Source organism: Marmota marmota, unplaced genomic scaffold, assembly GCF_001458135.2.
Source record: "Marmota marmota marmota unplaced genomic scaffold, marMar, whole genome shotgun sequence".
NCBI classification, from domain to species: domain Eukaryota; kingdom Metazoa; phylum Chordata; class Mammalia; order Rodentia; family Sciuridae; genus Marmota; species Marmota marmota.
Genome location: NW_025999942.1, coordinates 12,583,506 through 12,590,099, shown reverse-complemented (window position 1 = coordinate 12,590,099; position 6,594 = coordinate 12,583,506).

The window sequence follows — 6,594 nt, the reverse complement described above, 5'->3', positions numbered from 1 at the left end:
TCCCTGTTCCACTCTCCACCTCCCCAAGCTCATCATGCGAGCTGAGCGCATCTGCCTCCTTCCGCTCCTCAAATTGGGCCAAGGGCTGGATCCAAGTCCCTGGGAGAAGGCTCAGGTCTGGCTGGTGGGTTGGGGTCCTATCTGGCCTGGGAGGTGTCCCCCAGGACCTTGTTTCTCAGAGCCCGGGGCTCTGCCCTGCACATGCTGGCAGCTCTGCTATGGTATGTGGATGCCAGCACCCCCGCACTGAGGCCGTCCTGCGGTCACTGCCCAAGCTCTCGGCTGGGGCTGGATGGGAGATGTGAATGCAGAGATGTGTGAACACTGATTGTGAGATGGCCTCACACTGCTTGGGGCTCGCTACGCATCTCTAGTGAGCTGCAGTCTTTGAGGCTGTGGCTCTGGAGGTTGGCAGCCCAGGAGCTCGGCGCTGACATCTGGAGATGGCATATTGGAGACTGCAGTGTGCAGCTCCTCTTACGGGACTCCGCTCACCTCACCCTGAGCCTGAGCTTGATGCACTCAGAGGGCGCAGCCTGCAAGGCTTGGTCACCTCCCGCAGGACCCTACAGATACCTGAACACATGACCTTGGGGATTAAGCTCCCAACACGCAGATTCCCAGGGACACTCCCGAACCACAAAGACGACTGTGTGGTAGATAGGACCGAGGTGGACGTGAGGTGGCTGTGAAGTCCCTTGGGGTGGATCTGGAGCCCAAGTGTTCTCTTACACTTTCCAGCCTCTGCCATGATGAGGGGCCTGGGAAGGAGAGGTGACTGTCCTCGGCTCTGTGTGGCACATACCCTGGCCAGCCGGGGGCAAGGAGCCCTGGCAGGAGTCTCAGAGCCTCACCACTACCTCCCAGCGTGGACGCTGGGGGCACCACACCTTTCCTGCCCTGGCCGTGGTGTAGGTAGTGTCCGGCCAAGGTCCACGGCTGAAGGTTGGCCCCAGAGAGCTGTGGGACCTTTAGATAGCAGGGCTGGGGGGACGTCCTGAGGTCACTGTAGATGTGCCCTTGAAGGTTTCAGAGGCCCAGCCCTCTCCTGTCTCTCCTTTACTCCCGGCTTATGATATGAGCAGCTTTGCTCTTTCTGCCTCACCCTCCTGCCAAGATGTCGTGCCTTTGCCAGAGTCCCAGAGCCACCTGATCTTCACCTGGAAACTCCAAAACTGTGAGCCAAATACACCTTTCTCTTTGTGGGCTCGTGACCTCAGGCATTTCACTGTAGTATGGGAAGCTGGCTGGCACAAGGGGCTCTGAGATGCACAGAGGTGCAGGGTTTCCTCTATCCACACAGGAGGCAAAACCCACCTGGGCTCCCGACACATGCGATTCAAGTTCAGCAAGCTGGTGTAATCCAACAGAGGGGTTAGAGAGGTGGAGAGGCTGCTTACAGTCCCTTGGCTCAAGCCCCTGGCCTTCTCTTCCCCAGGCCTTCGAGGATGAGCCTGCCAAACTCTGTGGGGAGCTGTAAGGCCAGGCCAGTCCTTCCCAGAGACATGCTGGTGACCTTAGCCAGGAGTTCAGCGTCCATGCCAGCTGCCTTGGATTGGCAAACCTGTGGATATGGGCTGCCTCTGGGACCTGGAGGGACAGGGACTCAGGGCAGGGAGACCCTGGGGCAAGAATCTGAGCTCTAGAGGTCCACCAGGGAGCCTGCAGTCCAGGGGCATCAGGGCAGAAAGGTCCTCTTGGTTAGATGCTGGTCAGAGCTCCTTTGGGACAGAGGAGGGGCACACAGAGGTGCATCTCTTGGGTCTGTGACCAGCGAGGGCAGGAAGGGCTGAAAACCCTGTGGGAAAGCCAGCAGCAGGCCCTGCACTCCCCAGCCTGGTGCCTAGCCCCTACACCCGGCCCTGCCAGGAGAGGCCCTTCTTCCAGGCCCTGAGGATGTTCTGAGCACAGGTGTGGTGTCCTCCAGAGGAAGCGTCTACCCTCTGCTGCCCTGGGGTTCCCACGCTTCCAGGGTGCCCCTGAGAACAGCACCAGTTGTCAGTAGTGGTAGACATAGGGAGGAAAAGAAGCTAGTTTAAAAACTATCTGGGAAGAAAATAAAAATAACAACCTTTCTCAAATCAGGCATTAATGTCCAATTACAGGGTGGAATCTTTCTGCTTCAATAGTCTAAAGCCAATTGGGTCTAAGTTCCCAATTCAAGAAACTAGAAACATAGGAGAGGGAAACAGAGAGAGAAATCAAGGAGAGGGAAGGAAATAAGAAGAGCAGAAATGGGTGAAAATAGGAAAATGATGGAGAAAAGTAATAGAAGAAAACCTGATGCTTCTAAAAATCAATATGTGCAAACCTCTAGCAAGACCAGAAAGGGTGAAAAAGAGAAAAGACACAAGCTTCCAATGTCAGATGAAATAGGGAATATCTCTAAATTCCTTGAAGCTTCAAAAGAAAAATGAGATAGGAATACAAGCATCCTCACACTTGTAGATTCAATGACTTGGAAGAAATGAACCAGTCCTCACAAACCACAGATGACGAAAACTCACCCAAGATGTGAGCAGTCCCATCTCTTAAAAAAAAAAAAAAAATGCTGATGTAAGTGAAAAGCTCTCAAGAAAGAAATATCCATGCTCAAACAGTTTCACTGGAGACGTCTAACAACCATTTAAAGAAGAAATAACACCAATTTAATACATGGACTCAAATAGCAAAGATGCCAATTTAATACAATTTCTTCTAGAAAATAGAAAATAGAAGAGATGAGAATAGATCCCAACTCATTCCATGAAACTGTTATTACCCAGATACCCAAAACAAAGACAACACAAATACAATACAAATACAGAATGACAAAACTGTAGACTAACATCTCATAGGAAATTAGAAGCAAGATATGCTAAACAAAATATTAGCAAATTGAATCCAACAGTAGATAAAAAGAATTACATACCACAGCTGAGTAGGACTCACTTTGGTTAGGCAAGGATGGGCCCACATTTGAAAATCAATCAATGTCATCTATCATATCAACAGGCTAAGCAAGAAAGAGATATGGTAATATCAATTGATGCATAAATAGCATTTGGGAAAACCCATTCATGACAAAAATGCTCAGCAGACTATCAAAATAAGGGAATTTTCTCTAATGATAAGTACATCTGTGACCCCTAGCATCAAACTTAATGGTGGAAAAGAGGCACTTTCCTCAAAAGATCAGTAGGAAGACAAAGATATCAGCTCCTACCCACTCTGGAACCTCAACCTAGCACTGGGACTTCTAGCCAGTTAATAAGGCAAGAAAAGGGAATAGAAGGCACACAGAGAGGAAGAAATGCACACAGAGATAAGGAAGAAATAAAACTGTTCCTACTGCAGATGACTTGATTATCTGTAGGAAAATCCCAATGGATCTCCCAAAGAAACTAAAACTAGTGAGTGAGTTCCACAGGACTGCAGGTACAAGGTTAGCATACATGCCAGGTGTAGGATGTGCACCTGCAGGCCCAGCTGCTCAGAGGCTGAGGTGGGACGACCATTTGTGAATAGGAGTTTGAGGCCAGCCTGGGCAACACAGCAAGAGTCTAGAAAAAGAAAAAGAAAAGAAAATTCAATAACATTTCTAGTTTTAAGTCTCATCAAATATGTATAGGATCTGTATGTTGGAATTACAAATGATACTGAAATAAGTCAAAGAAATCCTAAACTTATAGGTATACCATGTTCATGGACTCAAGTAGCAAAGATGCCAATTCTCCCCAAATTGATCTATAGGTTAATGGAATTCCTATCAAAATCTCAGCAAGTTTTTTCTATAAAGGTACAGACGAACTTATTCTAAAATGTATATGGGAAGGCATGATCCTAAACTACCCAAAATAATCTGGAACAAAGAATAATTAAGCAGGAGAAATCAGGCTTACCATAAGGCTATAGAAAACAAGACAGTATGCTGTTGACTAAGGATAGACCCACATACAGACCCCAGAAAAAGCCCCACTCAGTTATGCACAATTGGTTTTTAAAAATGAAAATACAAACACAATTGGATGGACAAAAGACAGCCCTTTTGACAAAGGGATCAGGAGCAACTTGACATCTACATGATGGATGTCAAGAATAGATCTCAACTCACATCTCACACCTTCCAAAAATTCAACTCAAAACTGACCACAGACTTAAATTTAAACTGAGACTTATATAAAAGTAGCAGACAACCTTCAGAATTCATGGCTAGGTCAAGAGTTCTGTCTTGACACCAAGATCCATAAAAGGAAATACTGGTAAACTGGAATTAAATTAGGAAGTTTTGCTCTACAGAAGTCCAGACAAAGAGAAAGACACGTGAAGATGAGTTATGTGTTGAGAGAACATTTTTGCAAACTGTATTTGCAAGGGAACTTTATCTCCAATATAGAAATAACTTTCAAAACTCAACCTTGCAGAAAATCCAATTACAAGTAAAGAGGAGATATAGATTGCAAATAAAAATCGTTGTGGTCAATGCCACTAGCCATTCGGGAAATATAAATTGAAACCCCAGTGCACTCGCAGAATGGCAAAGGGCAACAATGACCTCAGCTGCTGCAAGAATGCAGAGAAACCCTTTGCTCCCAGGGACACAGCCACTCTGCAAGACAGCTTTCAGTTCCTTTCAAAACCAAAGTTGTTAGTGCCCTATGATTCAGCTGTTACTGCCCTGGGCATTTATCCCAGAGGAAAGAAACTACGTTCACATAAAACCTGTATGTCAGCGTTTACAGCCAATTTATGTGTAATAGCTGCAACCTGGAAACGATCCTGGTAGGCCTCAGTGGTGCCCAGTTAGGCAGACAGTGAGCATCCAGAGTGGATGCTGTGGTTTGAAAGTGTCCCTGAAGATCTTGTGTTGGACACCAGATCCCAGGGCATATGTTAATGGTAGTTGGAGTTGGAACCTTGGGAGGTGACTGGCTCTTCAGGGCTGTGCCTTAGTGAACTGAAGAGCTCACGCATGGATTAATGGATTGACAGGGTCTGGTGGGATGGTGGCTTTGTGACACAATGAAGCTCTCTTTAGCACACTTGCTCTGTCTTGCCATGTAATGTCCTGTGCCACCTCTGGCCTCTGCAGAGTCCCCACCAGCAAGAAGGCCTCATCAGATGCAGCCCCCAATCTTGGACCTCCCAGCCTCCAGAACTGTAAGAAATAAATGTCTTTTATTTACAAATTACCTAGTCCTAGGTACTCAGTTATAGTGATAGAAAACAGACTCAGGGAGTGGAATATTGTTGTCTGCTTATCTGTAGTTCTGTATCTTCAGGCTCAACCAACTGAGGATCCAAAGCATTAGAAAAATTGCATCCATATGACACATGTACAGCCTCGTTGCCTTATTGTTATGCCCTAAACAATGCACTACAGCAATCATTTACAGTGCATTAGGTATTTAAGTCATCTAGAGACTATTTAAAGGAAAACACTGAGTCATGCATATAATACTTAATATTATACCCTCGTATATAGATTATTTTTAAAAATATTTATTTTTTAGTTGTAGTTGGACACAATACCTTTACTTTATTTATTTATTTTTATGTGGTGCTAAAGATCTAATCCAGTGCCTTGCACGTGCTAGGTGAGCGCTCTACCATAGAGTCACAACCCCAGACCTCGAGTATAGATTATGTGAGAGGCTGTGGAGGCTGTGTGTGATCTAAAGGACTTGAGCATCTGAGGATTTGGGTGCCCATGGGGGATCCTGGGACCAATCTCTCTATAGATACCAAGGGATGACTGTACTGGGAAGAAATCAAAAGGAACAAACTATTGACATATGCAACAATTTGGGTAGATCTCAGGAGAACCATGCTGAATGAATAAGATCATTCAAAAGGCCACATACTGTATGATTCCATCTATATAGTGTCCTTGAAATGTCAAAATGGCAGGCGGAGAGCAAATCGGTGGTGGCCCATCTATCCAGCAATGGGGATGTTGACCACCTGTGCTGTGGGGTGGACACATGAACCACCATGCCTGGTGGAACTGTACCTCACATGAGTGTGTATAGGAAGGCACTCAATGGTCTCCACCCAACCTCCTGCTGCATGCTGCCCATCAATTTGCCTGGGGGAAAATGGGTGCACGGTCCAAGGTCTCTCTGTGTTCTTTCTATTCAGATCTCTGACACATCTCACAGTGGACACAGTGTGTATGTGGTTTTCTCACTGTGAACAATAAGCTCCATGTCTATTGAGCATCTGCCCTAGGCCTTGAGCTAGGTGCTGCTCAGAGGGTGTGTGCATGCTAGACAAGACCCTGACTGGGCTGGTGGTCAGGACGGTCATTGGGATGGCAGCCAGGACAGTCACTGGGATGGTTGTCAGGATGGTGGTTGGGATAGTCATTGGGATGGTAGTTGGGATGGTCACTGGGTTGGTGGTCAGAATGATTACTGGTATGGTCATTGGGATGTGGTCAGGATGGTTGTCAGGATGATCATTGGGATGGTCACTGGTATGGTAGTTGGGGTGGTTGCTGGGATGGTGGTTGGGATGGTCACTGGGATGGTAGTTGGGATGGTCGCTGGGATGGTGGTTGGGATGGTCACTGGGATGGTAGTTAGGATGGTCGCTGGGATGGTGGTTAGGATG